This window comes from Macaca thibetana, chromosome 3 (assembly GCF_024542745.1).
Source record: "Macaca thibetana thibetana isolate TM-01 chromosome 3, ASM2454274v1, whole genome shotgun sequence".
Lineage (NCBI taxonomy): Eukaryota > Metazoa > Chordata > Mammalia > Primates > Cercopithecidae > Macaca > Macaca thibetana.
In genome coordinates this window covers 97,743,623-97,763,498 of record NC_065580.1, presented here as the reverse complement: position 1 = coordinate 97,763,498, position 19,876 = coordinate 97,743,623, and the positions used below count along the sequence as shown (strand labels likewise).

At 43.2% G+C, this 19,876-nt stretch overlaps 2 pseudogenes; one reads left to right on the top strand and one right to left on the bottom strand.

Annotated features, from left to right (window-relative positions):
- Positions 1 to 4,771: 4,771 nt before the first annotated feature.
- LOC126950868 (uncharacterized) lies at positions 4,772 to 5,902 on the bottom strand (annotated as a pseudogene).
- Positions 5,903 to 14,747: 8,845 nt separating this feature from the next.
- LOC126951390 (60S ribosomal protein L35-like) lies at positions 14,748 to 15,109 on the top strand (annotated as a pseudogene).
- The last annotated feature ends 4,767 nt before the right edge of the window (positions 15,110 to 19,876 follow it).

Here is a 19,876-nt window from a genome sequence, read left to right as displayed (position 1 = left end):
GGTACTCTTTTGTTGCAGGGCTTATGTATGACACAATTGTATAAATCTTGTCAGTGTAGATGGTCATGGGGGCACTAAGAATGAGAGGAAGCACATAGATTCTGAAGAGCCATTCAAACAATGATAGGCTGAGGTACCACAGACAAAAAATATTCCTGAGGGTAGGCTGACTATTCTTGTGGGAAGAGTTACACACCTGATGCATCGGGAGTTGATTGTGTCTATAGTATTGCTAAATTTTACACAGATGAGGTTTGAGGTATGGGTTATTTCCAGATTGGAAACAAGAGGTCCTACTAAAAGGGAAATGGTGCTTATTTCTGTGCTGAAGTTGCTCCCTTGTTCAGGTATAGGGATTGAAATGTATGGCCTGAAGTACAGGGGGAGGCACATCCAACAGTTAGTAGGGTTTTGGGCCAAGATCTCATGGAGCCCAGTGAGGATGGTATTAAATAGGCTTACCCACCGAGTATGGGTACAGAGGGTTTCATGTAGTTTTGAGAGATCTAGACCTTTGTAGGGCTAGGGGTGCTATGTAGCTGGGTCAGTTGGGAGATTACTTCCTTTACATGTTTTTCTCTTGCCTGATCTTGAACTCCACCCCCATCAGACATACTGGTATGGGTGAAGTAAGTCCAACAGACAGTGGCTCCAAGTCCTCCAGGACAACTAGGATTTATGATTTTCCTGTCCAGTAATGAGTATTTGCATGCATGCAAAGAGTGGCAGAGTTATAGCAGTTGTGGGGCATATGGGTGTGGGCAGTGAAGGTTGGGTTTCCCTTAGATAAACTCCTATACGATGGGGCATCAATATTTCCGGGAAGCCACATTCTCCATAGAAACTCTCGGTAAGGGGAGCTACTGGTCATACAGCTGCATGGAGGGGGTGCAGTGAGAGTGAAAGGGGGTAAGAGAACAGTAAAGATAAAAATATGATAAGGGAGAGCATGGGGATTTACGATTTTAGTTACTTTCCTCACGGTTGTTGCTTGAAGAGCAGGCGCAGATCCTCTAGAGGTTCACAGGAATAACTAGCATTGTCTCCTGGATTTTCAGGTTCCTTTGGCAGTATCCAGGGTTTGACTCACGTGTGATATATCCAAGACTCCACTCCAGCCACTTTAACCACAGTTGGGGTAGATAAAATGACTGGGTAGGGTCCTTCCCAGGATGTATCTAGGAATGGGGAATTAGAGGGAAGGGACATGACTAAAACCATGTCACCAGGGTGGAATAATTCCTTTCCCTCTTCTTGGGGACAGGCTCCTTGTAATATTTTAAGAACTTATTGATATTTGGCTAAGGAGGTGATGTCTGCAACTAAGTTGGCCGTCTCTTGGTCAAGCACAAGGTCATTGGTTAGGAAGGGCCATCAATACAGCATTTCATATGGGCTAAGTCCTGCTTTTTTGGGGAGAGTTTCAGATTCTTATAAGGCTATAGGCAACAGAACAGGCCATGCAAGGTGGGTTTCCTGGGTTAGCTTTTTTAGATGTCGTTTGAGTGTTTTGTTCATTTTCTTGACCTTCCCTGAGGATTGTGGCCTCCAGGCGTAGTGTAAGTGATATTGTATACCTAATGCCTGAGATACTCCCTGGGTTACTGTAGCCTTGAAAGCAGGGCCATCATCACTCTGTAAGCCTCAGGGAAGTCTGAATCTGAGAATTATTTCATGAACTATTGCCTTTATTACCTCTTGGGCCTTTTCTGTCCTACAGCGTAAGGCCTCTGCCCAACTAGTGAAAGTATCTACCCAAACTAGTAGATACTGAAATCCCTGAGATTTGGGCATGTGGGTAAAATCTAGTTGCCAGTCTTTTCCTGGGTAATGGCCTGTTCTTTGCTCTCCTGAAGGAGCTTGGCGATAAGGCAGGGGATTATTTCTTTGGCACACTTCACAGGCCCTGACTATCTGCTTGATAGTTTTGAAAAGGCCTGGTCCAGTAAATAATAACTTGGCCATCTGATGGATGCTATCAATGCCTAAGTGAAAGGTTTGGTGAAGAGTTTTAAGTAATTTCCGTTGGTTAGCTGCAGGCAAAAGTATTTTCCCTTCTTCAGTGGCTAGCCATCCTGAGGGGAGGAAACTATGTCCTTGTGAGGTTCCCCATTCTATTTCTTCTTCTGAGTACTGGGGCTTATTTTCCAGGAGGGGATTATTCCATACTAGGGGTCATTCTATAAGCCTTTCTAATGGAGGGTCCTGCCTTGTGGCTCTTTTGGCTTCAATATTCGCTTGTCAGTTCCCTTCTATTTCCCTTTCCTTTCCTTTCTGATGACCCCGGCAGTGTAAGACTGCCACTTCTTTAGGTTTCTGCACAGCCAATAATAATCTCCTAATGGCTTCCTGATGTTTGATAGATATTCCCTCGGAAGTTAGGAATTCCCTTTCTCTCCATATTGCTGCATGGGCATGGAGGACTAGGTAAGCATACTTAGAGTCTGTATATATATTTACCCTTTTTCCTTCTCCTAATTCTAGTGCCCAAGTGAGGGCTATTAGTTCTGCCAGCTGAGCACTAGTTCCTGGAGTGAGGGGATTACTTTCAAGTGTTCCATTATCACTGACCCCACTTTTCAAAGTCCTTTTTCTACAAAGGAACTTCCATCAGTATACAAGTTGAGGTTGGGATCAGTCAAGGGAACCTCTAAAAGTTCCCCTTGAGTGGTGTAGGTTTGAGCAATTACTTGTTGACAGTTATGTTCTATCTTTTCTTCATTGTCTGGAAGAAATGTGACTGGGTTAAGAGTTGCACAAGTGTGCAGTCACAGCACTGGCCCTTCAAGTAATACAGCCTGATACTTAAATAAATGGTTGACAGTCACAAGTCTCCTTAACAGTGAGTATGCTGTTCATATCATGAGATGTCCACACAGTAAGATCTCTTCCCTGTATTATTTTAACTGCTTCAGATACTAAGACTGCTACTGCCGCCACTACCTGTAAATAATGAGGCCAACCCTTTGCCACTGCATCAGTTTCCTTACTCAGGTATGCCACGGGTTTCAAGCTCATCACTCGGATATGTGTAAGGACTCCTAGAGCTATTCCTGTTTTTTCTGTCACATATAAAGAAAAGTCTTGCCCCGTTGGCAAGCTTAACACTGGGGCTAGGGAAAGGGCCTTCACTGGGGCCTGGAAAGCTACTTCTGCTTCAGTTGTCCATCTTACTAAATGGGTATTGGCTTCCTGAGTTTCCTTAATTAGTGTATATAATGGTCTGGTTTACGCCGTACCTGGGAATACATATTCAGCAGAAACCTGTTATACCAAGGAACGCTCTTAGTTGCTTTAGGGTTTTGGGATGAGGATAAGCCAGTATAGGCTGGATACATTCCTCACCGAGGGCCCTGGTGCCTTTGGATAATTTTAGCCCTAAGTATTTAACCTGCTGTGAGCAGAGTTGAACCTTTGGTTTGGAAACCTTGTAACCACAGGTAGTGAGGAAATTTCAGAGCACTTGGGTAGCTTGATGGCACAAGGTTTCTGAATGGGCGGCTAAAAGTAAATCATCCACGTACTGAAGACAAGAGTGTCCAGGTATGAGAACTGGCTCAAGTCTTGGGCTAATGCCTGGCAAAATAGATGGGGGCTATCCCTGAACCCTTGGGTAAAACAGTCCAGGTGAGTTGAGACGTTGGGTTCAAAGAATCCTCAAAGGCAAACAAGAATTGAGAGTCAGGATGTACAGGGATGCAGAAAAAGCCATCCTTAAAGTCCAGGACTGTAAACCACTCTGCTTCCTCTGGTATTTGGGAAAGCAGAGTATAAGGGTTAGGTACAGCTGGGTATAGAGGGACAACGGCCTCATTGATAATCCTGGGATCTTACACTAACCTCCACTGTCCATTGGGTTTCTGTACTCCTAAAATTGGAGTATTGCAGGGGCTACTGCATGGTTTTACTAGGCCTTGGGCTTTTAGGTCCTTAAAAATCTTTTGGGGTCCTTGTTGGGCCTCGGGTCTGAGGGGCTACTGCCTTTGGTAGGGAAAGGAGGGGGAGTCCCTTAGTTTAACTTCAACAGGACGGGCATTCTTTGCTTGTCCATATTGTCCTTCTGTTGCCCAGACTTCAGGATTAATTCCTTCCTCAAGCAGGGGACAACAAACGGGTGTTCCTTCTTCTATGTTCAGGTATATAATGGCCCCTGCTTTTGCTAGAATGTGTCTCCCTAACAAGAGAGTGGGGCCTTCAGGCATAATTAGAAAAGCATGTGAAAAGAGTAAAGTTCCCCAGTCACAACTTGGTGGCTAAGAGAGAGTATCTAGTGACTGGCTGTCCTAGGACCCCTCGGATAGTGATAGATCTGGAGGACAGTTGTCCAGGACAGGAGAGTAATACTGAGAAGGCCGTGCCAGTGTCCAGGAGACAGTTAACCTCCTGGCCCTCAATGGTCAAGCATATCCAGGGCTCTGTGAGGATGATGGCATGGGCTGGCACTTGCCCTGGGCACCCTCAGTCCTGCTGCTGGATCATCTGGTTAGTGGCTTCTGACTCAGAGGACCTTCATCCCCCGGGGCAGTGGGCCTTCCAGTGATTCCCTTGACATAAGGGGCATGGATGAGGGAGTGTCTTATTTCCACTTGAACAATCTTTTTAAAAATGTCCTTGCAGACCACACTGGAAGCGAGCCCTATTAGGCATTTGATTGGCCCAGCTTTTCCCTTTTCCAGAGCCTCCAAAGTCTGCCTGCCTGAGGGCCATGACTAAAGCAGTGGCCTTTTGTTTATCCCGTTTGTCCCATTCCGCCTGCTCCTCCTGATCTCTATTATAAAAAACCAAGGTTGCCAAGTTCAATAGGGTTTCTCAATTTTGTGGACTTTTGAAGTTTTTTCCTAATGTCTGCAGCTGACTGAGTGATAAACTTATCCTTTAAGATTAGTTGGCCTTCAATAGAGTCAGGTGACAGGGAGGTATGCTTCCTCAATACCTTCCTTAGTCTCTCAGAAAGGCAGTAGGATTTTTTTTCCTTTCCGTGTGTTATAGTGGACATCACTGAATAATTCATAGGCTTTTTCCTAGTGTTCCTTAGTCCTTCTAGCACGCAAGTTAGCAAATGTCTGCGACACCAATCTCCATGTTCTGATTCTGTGTCCTAGTGAGGGTCTACGCTGGGAACTGCCTGCTGGCCTGTGGGGAATCATTCTCTTTCCTCTGTTGTCATCCTATCATTGACCTGACTGAGATACCAGAGATCGCCAAACTCTCGGGCTGCAGTTATGGCGGCACTTCTCTCATTTGTTGTTAGTGTCTGATTTAGCAGTGACATTATGTCTCTCCACGTCAGATCAAAGGATCCTAACCCTTGTAAAACATCAATATAGCCATCAGGGTTATCTGATAATTTACCTAGGCCTATTTTAATTTGCTTTAAGTTTGAGAGAGAAAAAGGTACATGTACTCTGGCTAGGCCAAATTCTCCTCCTCCCACTGCTTGGAGGGGGCTTAATAAGGGAATATCGGCACCCTTTAGTTCATTGTTTACCCCTTTGTCTATCTCCTTTTGGACCATTTGTGTTGAAGGGGGGTCCTTATTAGTTGGGGAAGGAGTTGGGGGGATGTTGGGGTAGGGAAGTAGACTCTGAGGGCTTCCTGTAGGGCATAAATCACACTTTTTACATAAGTGCTAGTTGTCTCTTAATGAAAAGAAAGTTTGTACATATGGCACTTCACTCCATTTGCCTGCTTTTCTACAAAAGAGGTCTAGCTGTAAGGTGGTGTTATAACTTATACTTCCCTCAGGAGGCCAGGTTTCTCCCCCTTGAAGAGGATATCGTGGCCAGGCAGTACTACAGATGAATATAACTTGTTTCTTTCTTAGCGTCAGAGGGTCAAATTGGTCCTAATTCTCCAGAATACATCTTAGGGGCATTTTTGCCTTGGGGAGAATGTTTCCCATCTGAAAAAAGAACACAGGGATGCCAGAACCCCTAGTCATTTTCCAATGAGCATTAGTCCTAGAGGGTCCTCTATGGTCCTAATGCTTATTCCTTTCCAGGGTGCGTAACCACCCATGTACCTCTGCTTATCAGATTAGTTACGCTCACCGATGTAGCTGTCCTGCACCCCTTTTCCCGCCTCTCTTGACCACAAAAAAAGGGGTCCGGGCTGCTGGATTCTAGTGATCCTTTACCAGCGTGCCCAACATTGCCTTCGTGCTCAGGGGTGAGTCCTAGAGCTGGGCTGGGTTCCTGAGTATTTCATAACAACCCAGCTGCCCCATCAAGATGCATTCCCATAAACAACAGTTTTTATGCAAATTCATTTCAGAGAAGGTATAGGTAATCTTTTGAGTCAAGATTGAGATACTCTTTTTTGATTCTGTAAGTACTTTAAGGCTTGGCTAAATGCAAACAGCTCTCACGTTTGAGGAGACCAATTATTAGACAATTTTTCTAACTCTGCTTCCACAAGAGTCTCCCTATCAATTACTGAATGCCCATTGTGGTTTTTTCCTCAATCACCTGGGAGGAACCATCTATCTCCAGTCCTGAAGGGAGTTCCTCCTAGGTCTGGTAGGACCTTTGTATGGTAATTAAGATTTAAATCCCTTGTTAGGAAATCAGCTGGGTTAAGAGAATTACCAGTGGTTGGTGTTAAATTACCTTTTTCTAACAGAATAGCCCCATACTTTAAGATTTTTGAGTTAGTAAGCTACCTTTTTGCTTTTTTGACTTAAAATTTCTGAACTGGTGAGGTGTGCTCACAATGAGGTTTCCTCTGAAAGTTATTTTTCTGCTTTCTTCTGTTAGCAAAGCAGTTGCCACTACAGATTGAATGCATCCACGGGTTACTGGGTTAAGGATTTTTGATAGGAAAGCTAGGGCTGTCAGTGGTCTCAGTGTTTTCAGGCTACGCCCTTGTTTACACTGACAACAAGGTAGTATTGGAGTGTTACAGGGTCACAGAGAAGACCTTCAATTATCAATTATAGGTTTTAAATTTACCCTGGCTTTTAAAGGAATAGGGCACACTTTTTTTTTCTATTTCTTTCTCTTTCTTTTCTCTTTGACTCCCTCTTTGTCTCTCTCCACCTCTCTCTCTCTGTCCTCCATCTCTCTCCTCCGTCTCTCCATCTCTCTCCTCCATCTCTCTCTTCGGTGTCTCTCTCTCTCTCTCTCCTCTGTCTCTCTCACTCCTCCATCTCTCTTTCCTCTGTCTCTCTCTCTCTCTCCTTCTCTTAGCCATTAGAAACTTGGGGCCCTGGCAAGGGTGGTGGGGAATGGGTCCCACATAACTGCCCATGTCAAGAGCTGTATACCTAAATCGGGAGGGACACCAGGGATAAGACTCCCTGGGTTTATACCTAGATGCCTAAGGATTCAGCATAGAACTTCCTTAGATCCTTTTGGAGATACAACTTGCTAGAGGAAATGAAAGTCTGAACCATTCCTAGGAGGCAGGGATCAGAGGAAGTAGATTCAGAGGTAAGGAGAATTTTGGGGCTGCACTTTCAAGAAAGTCATGGTCGGGACCCAGGAGGTATGGGTCAGAAGGAAAGGTAGGGGTGCACGCATAGGCAACTGTTGAGTAGAGACTTTTGGCTGCGCCATGATCTCAACCGGCTAATGCCAGGAGTTTGGGACAACAGTTTTCTGACTCTAGTCAGCCCTCGGCTTCCCTAAGAAAACTGAAAGTGGAAGCTGGCTCCAGGCAGACCAATGTTCCCAACCTAGAAGGGTTGAGGGTTGTTAGAAAGCCCTTCCCCAGACAGCCTCACACCTGAGTCTTAAGTCTGGCAGCCACACTAATCATTTTTAACCGGCCAACAGGTGCCCAATATTTTCCTCCAATTCTAAGGAAGGATAGGACAGAATAGCAAGCCAAAGTGGTCCAATATTACTCACCGCTTTGGAGGTCCCTTCATGGTCGCCAAATATTACCAGGGGGTCCTTGCTCCCAGAGCTCCCAAGATGGTGGAGGGCTGCTTCCAAAATGGCGGCAGGCCACTTCCAAGATGGTGGCAAGCCTTGTGTTCTCTGAACTGGGGTTCTTGGCCTCACAGATTCCAAGGAATGGAATCTTGGGCCATGCGGTGAGTGTTACAGTTCTATTAGAAGCCATGGGTCACGGAAGAGAACCGTGGAACCCAGTGACTAGTGTTCAGCTAGATTAGGACAAAGCCAGGCACTTATCTGTGCAGGAACAATGGCAAGCCTTTAGCCTGATCCGGAGCAGCAATGGGCACCTTGCTGGATCAGGGGCACAGCGGACACCCTGCGGGATCCAGAGGGATGGAAGTCAGCGGCGGGTCTGCAACTGCGGCAAACAGCAGTGGTGGACGGCGAGTGAAAACTCAGCTTGAGCCATAACAAACACGACCAGAAGAGAGTACAGTTGCAAGATTTAATAGAGTGAGAACAGAGCTCCCATACAAAAGGAGGGGACCCAAAGAGGGTAGCCGTTGCTGGCTCGAATGTCTGGGTTTGTATTCCAATCATTGTTCCTCCCACTGTGCTCTCAGGCAATAGATGATTGGCTATTTCTTTACCTCCTGTTTTTGCCTAATTAGCATTTTAGTGAGCTCTCTTTACTACCTGATTGGTCGAGTGTGAGCTAAGTTGCAAGCCCCGTGTTTAAAGGTGGATGCAGTAACCTTCCCAGCTAGAATTAGGGATTGTTAGTCGGCCTAGGGAATCCAGCTAGTCCTGTATGTCAATGCCAGGCTAATTTTTGTATTTTTAGAAGAGACAGGGTTTCACCATATTGGCCAGTCTGGTCTCAAACTCCTGACTCAAGTGATCTGCCCACCTCAGCCTCCCAAAGTGCTGGGATTACAGGCGTGAGCCACCGCACCCGGCTGTTTGCTCTTTAAATCATGCAAATTTCACATTCTAGTCAGTAGCATATCTGTTTAATCATTCAAAATTATTGTTCCTAAATTTTCTAACAAAGTGAATGTTAGAACATTTTGCTTACTTGAGAAGTAAAGAGTAAGGCATTACATTTTTTCCATTTTACAAATGAGGAACCGTTTTACAAGTGAGGGCCACACAGCTATTTAGTAAAAGAGTTTTTTATGTTGTTGTTGTTGTTTGAGATGGAGTTTCACTCTGTCGCCTGGCTAGAGTGCAGTGGCGTGATCTCAGCTTACTGCAACCTCTGCCTCCCGGGTTCAAGTGATTCTCCTGCCTCAGCCTCCCAAGTAGCTGGGACTACAGGTGCCTGCTACTAGGCCCAGCTAATTTTTTATATTCTTAGTAGAGACGGAGTTTCACCATGTTGGCCAGGCTGGCCTCAAACTCCTGACCTTATAATTCACCCGCCTCAGCCTCCCAAAGTGCTGGCATTACAGGCCTGAGCCACCACGCCCGGCCAAGAGCTTAGTTTTAATCAGCATCTCCTTCAAAACTGGCAATATTCTTTCTATGATTACATGTGGTAAATCAGGAAAAGGTGGAGGAATGGGGAAAAGTAAAAGACTTCTTGGTGGAAAGTTTACAGTCAGAAAATGAGATGGAGATAAGGAAATTTGTTGAAGGGTTAAATAATGTAATAATCAGCCAAGTACATGAGAATTTCAAAACTCTCTGCACCTCAGTTTCCCCATATGTAAAATGGAGCCAATAACATTTACCTTATAGGGCTGTTGTTAGGGTCAAATGAGGTGATCTATGGAAATTCCTCAGCCCAGTACCTGACCATGGTAAGCATTCATTAAACAAATGATAGTCTTAGTTATTCTTGGTCAAGAGGACATCTCTACCATACATGTCTTGAGCACCTTAAATTGAATGTTCCCTAGGCCAAATGTATCACTCTTTTCCTTCCCGCTTCTCTTCCTTCTCCTAACCCACAAGAGAATGTGTTCTCCTTTCTGTGTAGTCTTAACTACTGTTAATGGCTCTACCATTCAACCAAATTAGACCTTTAAAGTCATCCTCAGTCCTCCCTTTTTCTTACCCACCACACCCACTCTGTTAATAACCTCGGAACAGTCTATCTCTTACATAGATCTTGAATCCATTCCCTCCTCTTGTCCCCTTTGCTCCTGCCTTTCTCATCTCTCTCTGATAACTACAATAAGTCGCCAACTGATTTGCCTATCCTCTACACTGCAGACACAGTGATTGTTCCAACATATAAATCAGATAATCTCACTACCTGATGAAGAAGGCCAAATTCTCTTCACAATATGGCCCCGATGTATTTTCCCAAGTACTCAACCTCTCCACATACACACACATACTCTCACACATGCACACACATACACATGCATGCATGCAAACACATCAGAGCCCAGCCTCACAGGCCCTTTCAATATGTCTCCTAAAACCTAGAATCTTCTTGCTCTCAATGATATGGGAAAACATCTACTCATCCTTCAAAACCCAGCTGAGCCAAGTGTTGTGGTGTGTGCCTGCAAGCCCTTCTACTCAGGAGGCTGAGGTAGGAGGATTGCTTGAGCCCGGGAGTTCGAGGCTGCAGTGAGCTATGATTGCACTACTGCACTCCAGCCTGGATGACAAAGTGAGACCCCACCTCAAAAAAAAAAAAAAAAAAAAAAGCTGAAATGCCAACCTTTGAGAAGCTTTTCAAACATTTTCCTTCTTGCCTGGCTCACCAAATTAGTCTCCTAATTGGTCTCCTCACATCCACCACTAACCTATTCCAGTCTGTTCCCCCTGCTGTATCCAGAGTATTCTTTTCAAATGCAAATCTAATCCTGGGTCAAGCCCTCTCCTCAGCGTAAACGGCTTCCCATTGCTAAACCCCAAATCCTTACCTCGACACACACACCACCTATCTTCATAGTCACATCTTGTGTCCCTTTACCACCATTTTGCTGTGATCCAACCACACTGGCCTTCTTTCAGTTTTCACAGACACATCAATCTCACTCACGCCACAAGGTATTTGAATACGCATCTCCTTCTACCCCTACCCTTTTGCTGGTTAAAACTTACTCATCCTTCAAAACCCAGATCAAATGTCACTGCCTCCAGAAGCCTTCCCAGATCCACCACCCTAGACCAGATTATGGTGCCCCCAGCACCTAAGGTAGTGTCTGGCACATGAGAAGTATTTAGTTATTGGTTAAATTAGTTATTTAGATATTGGTTAAAACCTCTCCCCTGCACACCCCCAATCCCCCAGCCCTTACTCATACCTTGGCATTTAGCACACTGAAATAGAGTTATTTGTACTGAACTGTGTCCATCTGAAGGCTCTGGAAAAAGGAAAAAGTTTTCTTTTTATCTTCTCTTTCTTCTTCTATTTTACATTGTATCCGTTGTTTTGTTTTGTTTTGTTTTGTTTTGTTTTGTTTTTGAGACAGAGTCTTGCTCTGTCGCCCAGGCTGGAGTGCAGTGGCATGATCTCGGCTCATTGCAATCTCCGCCTCCCCGTTTCAAGCAATTCTCTCCTGCCTCAGCCTCCTGAGTAGCTGGGATTACAGGCGTGCACCACCATGCCCAGCTAATTTTTCTATTTTTTTTTTTAAGTAGAGATGGGGTTTCACCATGTTGGTCAGGCTGGCCTTGAACTCCTGACCTCATAATCTGCCCACCTCAGCCTCCCAAAGTGCTGGGATTACAGATGTAATCCAGCCTGGGTGACAGAGACTCCATCTTAAATAAATAAATAAATAAATAAATAAATAACACAGCCAGGTGGTGGCTCACGCCTGTAATCCCAACATTTTGGGAGGCCAAGGCAGGTGGATCACAAGGTCAAAAGATCAAGACTATCCTGGCCAACATGGTGAAACCCCATCTCTACTAAAAATACAAAAATTAGCTGGGCGTGGTGGCACGCACCTGTAGTCCCAGCTACTCAGGAGGCTGAAGCAGGAGAATCACTTGGACCCGGGAGGCGGAGGTTGCAATGAGCTGAGATCGCACGAATGCACTCCAGCCTGGAGACACAGCGAGACTCTATCACCAAAAAAAAAATAAATAAATGAAAAACAAAAACAAAAAAAGATAAACATAAACTCAAGCATATCAATTACTATATTAAATGTAAATGGTCTAAGCATACCAATTAAAAGACAGAGATTGTCAAAATAGATTTTTTAAACATGACCGAACAAACTGTACTCAGTACATAAGAAACTCACTTTAAATGTAATTATATAGGTAAATTGAAAGTAAAAAGAAATAAGACAAAAGCATGTAAATACTAATCAAAAGAGGGCTGGAGTGGGATTATTAATAGTAATCCTACTTTTTTTGGCATTTAGCACACTGAAATAGAATTATTTGTACTGAACTGTGTCCATCTGAAGGGTCTGGAAAAAGGTTTTTTTAATCTTCTCTTTCTTCTTCTATTATATCCTTTTATTTCTCAGTATCCCCTCACACAACCCCGTGCCTGTCAGTTGATGGTTGACATTTCAAAAAATGTTTGTTGAAAGAATGAACTTTACTAACAACATAGTCTATATATGACATGGAGAAGGTCTAAGTCACCATTATTATTTATTCTAAATTAGGGTGAATTTTACAAACTATCCTGTGGATCAAGGCTCTTTAAAATAGTACGGAAAGATTCCATTGTATTTCCTGGAGAAGGAGCGCAAGCATGTGGAATGATTCTGTCACTTTGGACCATTCTGTTTCAATGTGCTAAATGCCAACTAAAAATAGAAAAAGTAGACTTCAGAGCAAAGAAAATTACCAGAGATAAAGAGAGACATTATATAATAATGTAATAAAAGGACCAATTCACCTAGAAAACGTAATAATAATTCTGTTATGAAAACATCATAATCCTAAATTCTGTTATTATGCACTTAATAACAGAGCTTCAAAATACATGAACCAAAAACTGACAGAACTAACAGGAAAAATAGGCAAATTCACAATTGTAGTTGGAGGCTTCAACATTCCTCTCAATAACTGAGCAAACAAGTAGACAGAAAATGAGCAAAGACCGAGAAGGCACAAATAACATCATGAATCAATTGGACATATTTGACATTTATAGAGCACTCTACCCAACAGCCACAGAATACACATTGTTTTGAAATGCATATGAAATGGACTTCTGAACTGTATCTTGGATCACAAAGCAAATATTAACAAATTTAAAATAATCAAAATCATACAAAGTATGTTCTCTAGTCAAAATGGAATTTAAATAGAAATTGATAATATAGAATAACTGAAAAATCACCAAACATTTTAAAGTTAAGCAACACACTTCTAAATAATCCATGAGTCAAAGATGGAGTGTCAAGGAACATTAGAAAACAGTTTGAAATGAACAAAAATGAAAATATAACAAAACAAAATGTGTGGGATGCAACTAAAGCTATGCTTTAAAAAATGTGTAGCATTAAATAATTACATTAGAAAAAGAAGAAAGGCTGGGCATGGTGGCTCATGCCTGTAATCCCAACACTTTGGGAGGCCAAGGTGGGTGGATCACTTGAGGTCAAGAGTTTGAGACCAGCCTGGCCAACAGGGCAAAACCCCGTCTCTACTAAAAATACAAAACTTAGCTGGGCATGGTGGCACACACTACCCAGCTACCTGGGAGGCTGAGGCAGGAGAATTGCCTGAACCTGGGAGGTGGAGGTTGCAGTGAGCCGAGATTGCACCACTGGACTCCAACCTGGGCAACGGAGCAAGACTAAGTCTCAAAAAAAAAAACAAACAAAAAAGAATCAAATAATTCCACCTAAAGACACCAGACAAAGAAGAGTAAAATAGACCCAATGCAAGAAGAATAGAGAAAATAACAAAAATAACAACAGATCAATAAAATTTAAATCAGAAGAATAGAGAAAATCAATTAATTCAAAAGCTGTTTAAAAAAAAATCAGTAAAAATGATAAGCCTCTAGCAAGAAAAACACAGAGGAAACACAAATTACTAATATCAAGAATAAAAGAGGGACACCACAGATGCTGCAAACATTAAAAGGATAATAAAGGAATGTAATGAATGACTCAATACACATAAATTCCACAACTTAGATGAAATAGAATAATTCCTCAAACCAAAAATAATGAAGTTCATCTAAGATGAAACAGACACTCTGAATAGTCCTATATTTATTAAAGAAATTGAATCAGCAGTTGAAAAGCATTTTATAGAAGAAGTCTCCAGGTCTGTATGGATTCACTGGTAAATTCTACCTAACATTTAAGGAAAAAAACAAGGCCAATTGCAGAGACTCATGCCTGTAATACCAACACTGGGAGGCTGAGGCAAGAAGATTGCTTGAGCCCCGGAGTTCAAGACCAGCCTAGGCAACAAAGCGAGAGATCTCATCCCTACAAGAAATTTAAAAATTAGCTGGGCACGGTGGCATACATCTGTGGGCCTAGGTCTTCAGGAGGCTAAGGTGGGAGGATCACTAGCCCAGGAGGTGGAGGGCTCCATTTTGCCACTGCACTCCAGCCTGGGTGACAGCATGAGACTCTGTCTAAAAAGTAAATAAAGAAAATAAAATTTAAAAAAAATACAAATTCTACATAATCTTTGTCAGAAACTAGAAGAGGAGGAATACTTCTCAACCTACTTTATGATTTTGCTAACAAAATCATACAAAGACAGTAAGAAAATTATAGACCAGTATTGTAACCAACATAGATGCAAAATATCCTCAATAAAATGTTAGTAAATCAAATCCAGGAATATATAAAAAGAATAATACATGACTAAACAGTTTGTCCCAGCAATACAAGGCTGACTTAATAGTCTACAATTTAAAAAATGTAATCCACCATATTAATAGTCTAGCTCTTTCCTTCAGAGCAGGCGGCGGCGGCGGCGGCGGCAGCCTATGCAGCAATGGCCAAGATCAAGGCTGGAAACCTTCACCGGAAGGAGCAGCTGCTGAAACAGTTGGACGACCTGAAGGTGGAGCTGTCCCAGCTGAGCGTCGCCAAAGTGACAGACGGTGCGGCCTCCAAGCTCTCTAAGACCTGAGTCGTCCGCAAATTGGACGTGTTCTCACGTTTATTAACCAGACTCAGAAAGAAAACTTCAAGAAATTCTACAAGGGCAAGAAGTATAAGCCCCTGAACCTGTGGCCTAAGAAGACACACGCCATGTGCCGCCGGTTCAACAAGCACAGATAGAACCAGAAGACCAAGCAGCAGCAACGGAAGGAGAGGCTGTACCTGCTGCAGAAGTACCCAGTCAAGGCCTGAGTGGCCCATTGTCAATAAAGCACAGCTGGCTGAGGGAAAAAAAAAAAAGTCTAAAGAAGAAAAAACATAGGAACATAATAACTGATGCAGAAGAAGCATTTGGCAAAATTCAACATATATTTATGGTAAAACCCTCAGCAAACTGGAAAAGAAGGGAACTTTCTCAAACTGATAAAGGGCATCTTCAAAAAACCTACAGGTAATAATATATTACATATTACTTATATGTGACTATACAAGTGACATGATATCACTCAATAGTGAAAGACTGAATGTTTTTCCTCTAAGACTAGAAACAAGGCAATAATGTGTACTTCTACCACACCTATTCCAACTCACATTGAACTCCCAGCCAGTGCAATATCATGAGAAAAAGGAATAAAAGTCATATAGATTGGGGGGAAAGATATAAAAAGAGTCCCTATTCTCAGATTATGTGATTGTGTAGAAAATCTCAAGGAATTTGTATTGAAAAACAAATTTCAAGACATAATTTAATTTGGCAAGGTTACAAAGTTAATAGACAAAGATCAATAATATTTCTATACACTAGTAATATACATTTGGAAATGAGAAATTTAAATAACATTTATAATAGTTTTTAAAATGAAATACATATACATATATACATGATATAAATGATATTTAATGGCATAAATCTAACAAAATAAGTACAGTATCTGTATCCTATGTACAATATAACGTTGATGACAGAAATCAAAGAAAACCTAGATAAATGAAGACATATGCCTTTCCAACCAATTAGAAGATTCAATATGGGCCAGGCACAGTGGCTCACGCCTGTAATCCCAGCACTTTGGGAGGCCAAGGCAGGCAGATCATGAGGTCAGGGGTTTGAGACCAGCCTGGCTAACATGGTGAAACCCCATCTCTACTAAAAATGCAAAAAAAATTAGCCAGGTGTGGTGGCACGTGCCTGTAGTCCCAGCTACTCTGGAGGCTGAGGCAGGAGAATGGCTTGAACCCGGGAGGCAGAGATTGCAGTGAGCCTAGACTGCACCATTGCACTCCAACCTGGGCGAGAGCAAGACTCTGTCTCAAACAGTAAGAAAGAAAGAAAGAAAGAAAGAAAGAAAGAAAGAAAGAAAGAAAGAAAGAAAGAAAGAAAGAAAGAAAGAAAGAAAGAAAAAAGAAAGAAAGAAAGAAAGAAAGAAAGAAAGAAGGAAGGAAGGAAGGAAGGAAGGAAGGAAGGAAGGAAGGAAGGAAGGAAGGAAGGAAGGAAGGAAGGAAGGAAGGAAGGAAGGAAGGAAGGAAGGAAGGAAGGAAGGAAGGAAGGAAGGGAAAGAAAGAAAGAAAGAAAGAAAGGAAGGAAGGAAGGAAGGAAGGAAGGAAGGAAGGAAGGAAGGAAGGAAGGAAGGAGAAAGATTCATTATAATAAAGATGTTATTTTTTCCAAAGATAGTTATAGATGTAATGCATTTCTGGGCAGGCACAGTGGCTCACACTTGTAATCCCAGCACTTTGGGAGACCAAGGCAGGCAGATTGCCTGAGGTCAATCAGGAGGAGTTCGAGACCAGCCTGGCCAACACGGCAAAACTCCATCTCTACTAAAAATACAAAAATTGGCCAGGCACAGTGGCTCACGCCTGTAATCCCAACACTTTGGGCGGGCAAGGTGGGTGGATCACCTGAGGTCGGGAGTTCGAGACCAGCCTGACCAACATGGAGAAATCCTGTCTCTACTAAAAATACAAAATTAGCTGGACATGGTGGCGCATGCCTGTAATCCCAGCTACTAGGATGGCTGAGGCAGGAGAATCGCTTGAACCCGGGAGGCAGAGGTTGCAGTGAGCTGAGATCATGCCATTGCACTCCAGCCTGGGCAACAAGAGCAAAATCCCATCCTAATAATAATAATAATAATACAAAAATTAGCCGGGCATGGTAGCATGTGCCTGTAATCCCAGTTACTTGGGAGGCTGAGGCAGGAGAATTGCTTGAACCCAGGAGGCGGAGGTTGCAGTGAGCTGAGATCATGCCACTGCACTCCAGCCTGGGAACAGAGACAGACTTTGTCTCAAAAATAACAATAATATTAATAAAATAAATAAATAAAAATAAGATTTAATGCATTTCCAATCAAAATGCCAGAAATATTTTTTAAAATAATAAGCTGATTCTGGTATTTATTATTATTTTTATTTTTATTTATTTATTTATTTATTTTTTTGAGATGGAGTCTCGCTGTGTCAGATGGAGTCAGGCTGGAGTGCAGTGGCCGGATCTCAGCTCACTGCAAGCTCTGCCTCCCGGGTTTATGCCATTCTCCTGCCTCAGCCTCCCGAGTAGCTGGGACCACCTCGCCCGGCTAGTGTTTTGTATTTTTTAGTAGAGACGGGGTTTCACCGTGTCAGGTGTCGAACTCCCGACCTCAGTCGATCCACCCACCTCGGCCTCCCAAAGTGATGGGATTACAGACATGAGCCACTGTTTCTGGTCCCGTGTTTTTTTTGTTTTTTGTTTTTTTAACTGAACGACTCACTGCACCATCTTGGCGCCAGCCACTGTGCTTTGCATAGCCTTGATATTTCCAAGATTCAAAATGTTTCAAACAGGATTTTAGTGACACAATTTGCAATTCTCACTCCAAATAGATTTTATGTATACATCGCCTGCAGGGGAGGTAATCCCTGCTGATAAAGTCTGCACTTCAAAGCTTCCTGCCTTATCTTCAGGTAAGGGAATTGTTTGAAGGATGTGTGTTAGTAATTACTCAGTCTTTGGGGTAGGCAGGAAGTTTGTAGTATTGCTATCAGCTTTACATTCCTATTCAGGAGCTAGGTAAGTATTCTTCCTCAAGGAAGACCCTGAGGTTTAGGAGGCTGATTTTCACACACAGCCAGTACATGGTGAAAGGGGATTTGAACTCTGGTTTGCCTGGTTTCAAAGTCTAAATCTTTTCCCCTACATCAGGTTGCCTCTTTTATTACTGAGTGAGCAACCCCACTTCCTATGAAACTGGCTCTACTTCATTCTGAGCTGTTTTTTAAAAAAATGTTCCTACTGTTCTCCCAGCTGAGGAGTTCAAATTATTCTATAGTGCAATAGCATAAACTAGTGTTTCACATGCTATGGAATTCTCAATGGGTTCATTGGTGAGTGTTGTATTTAATGGGGATTGAAAATCATATAGGATGATTGTTCATTTGATCAGCTTCTTTGAAGAGACAGTAAGAGAAATAATTGCACAGAGACCAAGCATAAATAATGTTGCTTGACATGAATACTAGAATTCTAAAGCTAGATTTATAGTTTATATAAGAAAATATTTCCAGGCCGGGCGCGGTGGCTCACACCTGTAATCCTAGCACTTTGGGAGGCTGAGGCAGGCGGATCACTTGAGGTCAGGAGTTCAAGACCAGTCGGGCCAACATGGTGAAACCCTGTCTCTACTGAAAGTACAAAAATTAGCTGGGTGTTGTGGTGGTCGCCTGTAATCCCAGTTCCTCAGAAGGCTGAGGCAGGAGAATAGCTTGAACCCAGGAGGCAGAGGTTGCAGTGAGCCGAGATCTTGCCACTGCACTCCAGCCTGGGTGGCAAGAGCGAGACTCTACCTCAAAAAAAAAAAAAAAGATTTCCAAAATTATAACCAAAATCATTAGTAGAGTATGATTAAAACACAATTCCTTTTAATAGAGCTTTTTCATGGCCACACCAACTGCAGAAAATTAAGTCAAGTTACATCAACCCTTTGTATATTGATGAGTGCTTATAACATACTAGAGGCTGGGGTGTGGTGGCTCACGCCTGTAATCCCAGCACTTTGGGAGGCCGAGGCGGACAGATCACTTGAGGTCAGGAGTTCGAAACCAGCCTGGCCAAAATGGTGAAACCCTGTCTCTACTAAAAATACAAAAAATTAGCTGGGTGTGGTGGTGCACGCCTGTAATCCCACCTACTCGGGAAACTGAGACGGGAGAATCGCTTGAACCTGGGAAGTGGAGGTTGCAGTGAGCCAAGATCATGCCACTGCACTCCAGCCTGGGCAACAGAGTGAGACTCCGTCTCAAAAAAAAAAAAAAAAAAAAAAACCACACACACACACACAGAAAACCCAAGCTGTTGCATGGGCCAGTGCCCAGGGCGCTCAGGGAAGAGGCCAGGACAGTTTTCTGGGAATGAGAGCCCTTCTCCTACCTTTTTAAAAGGATTCTCAGATCATTTGCAGGTTGGGGATTTGGGTCATGGGATCACTTCTTCTTTTTTTTTTTTTTTGAGACGGAGTCTTGCTCTGTAGCCCAGGCTGGAGTGCAGTGGCCGGATCTCAGCTCACTGCAAGCTCCGCCTCCCGGGCTTACGCCATTCTCCTGCCTCAGCCTCCCGAGTAGCTGGGACTACAGGCGCCCGCCACCTCGCCCGGCTAGGTTTTTTTTGTATTTTTTAGTAGAGACGGGGTTTCACCGTGTTAGCCAGGATGGTCTCGATCTCCTGACCTCGTGACCCGCCCGTCTTGGCCTCCCAAAGTGCTGGGATTATAGGTTTGAGCCACCGCGCCCGGCCCATGGGATCACTTCTAATTCAGGTCTGTTTCTCACCATCTCCCAGCGGTATTTCTGGCCTGGAAAGACACCTCTTCCTACCCTGCTCCCTCCACATATTCACGAGTTTTCAAATGTTTCAATGCTTTCAAATGTTTTACATGACAACCTCCTCCCCAGACAAAAGCTTGCTGAAATAATATTTACACTTACTTACACACTCTGATGGTTTCTCCTCTATTCCATTTAATTCCATTTCTTTACAAA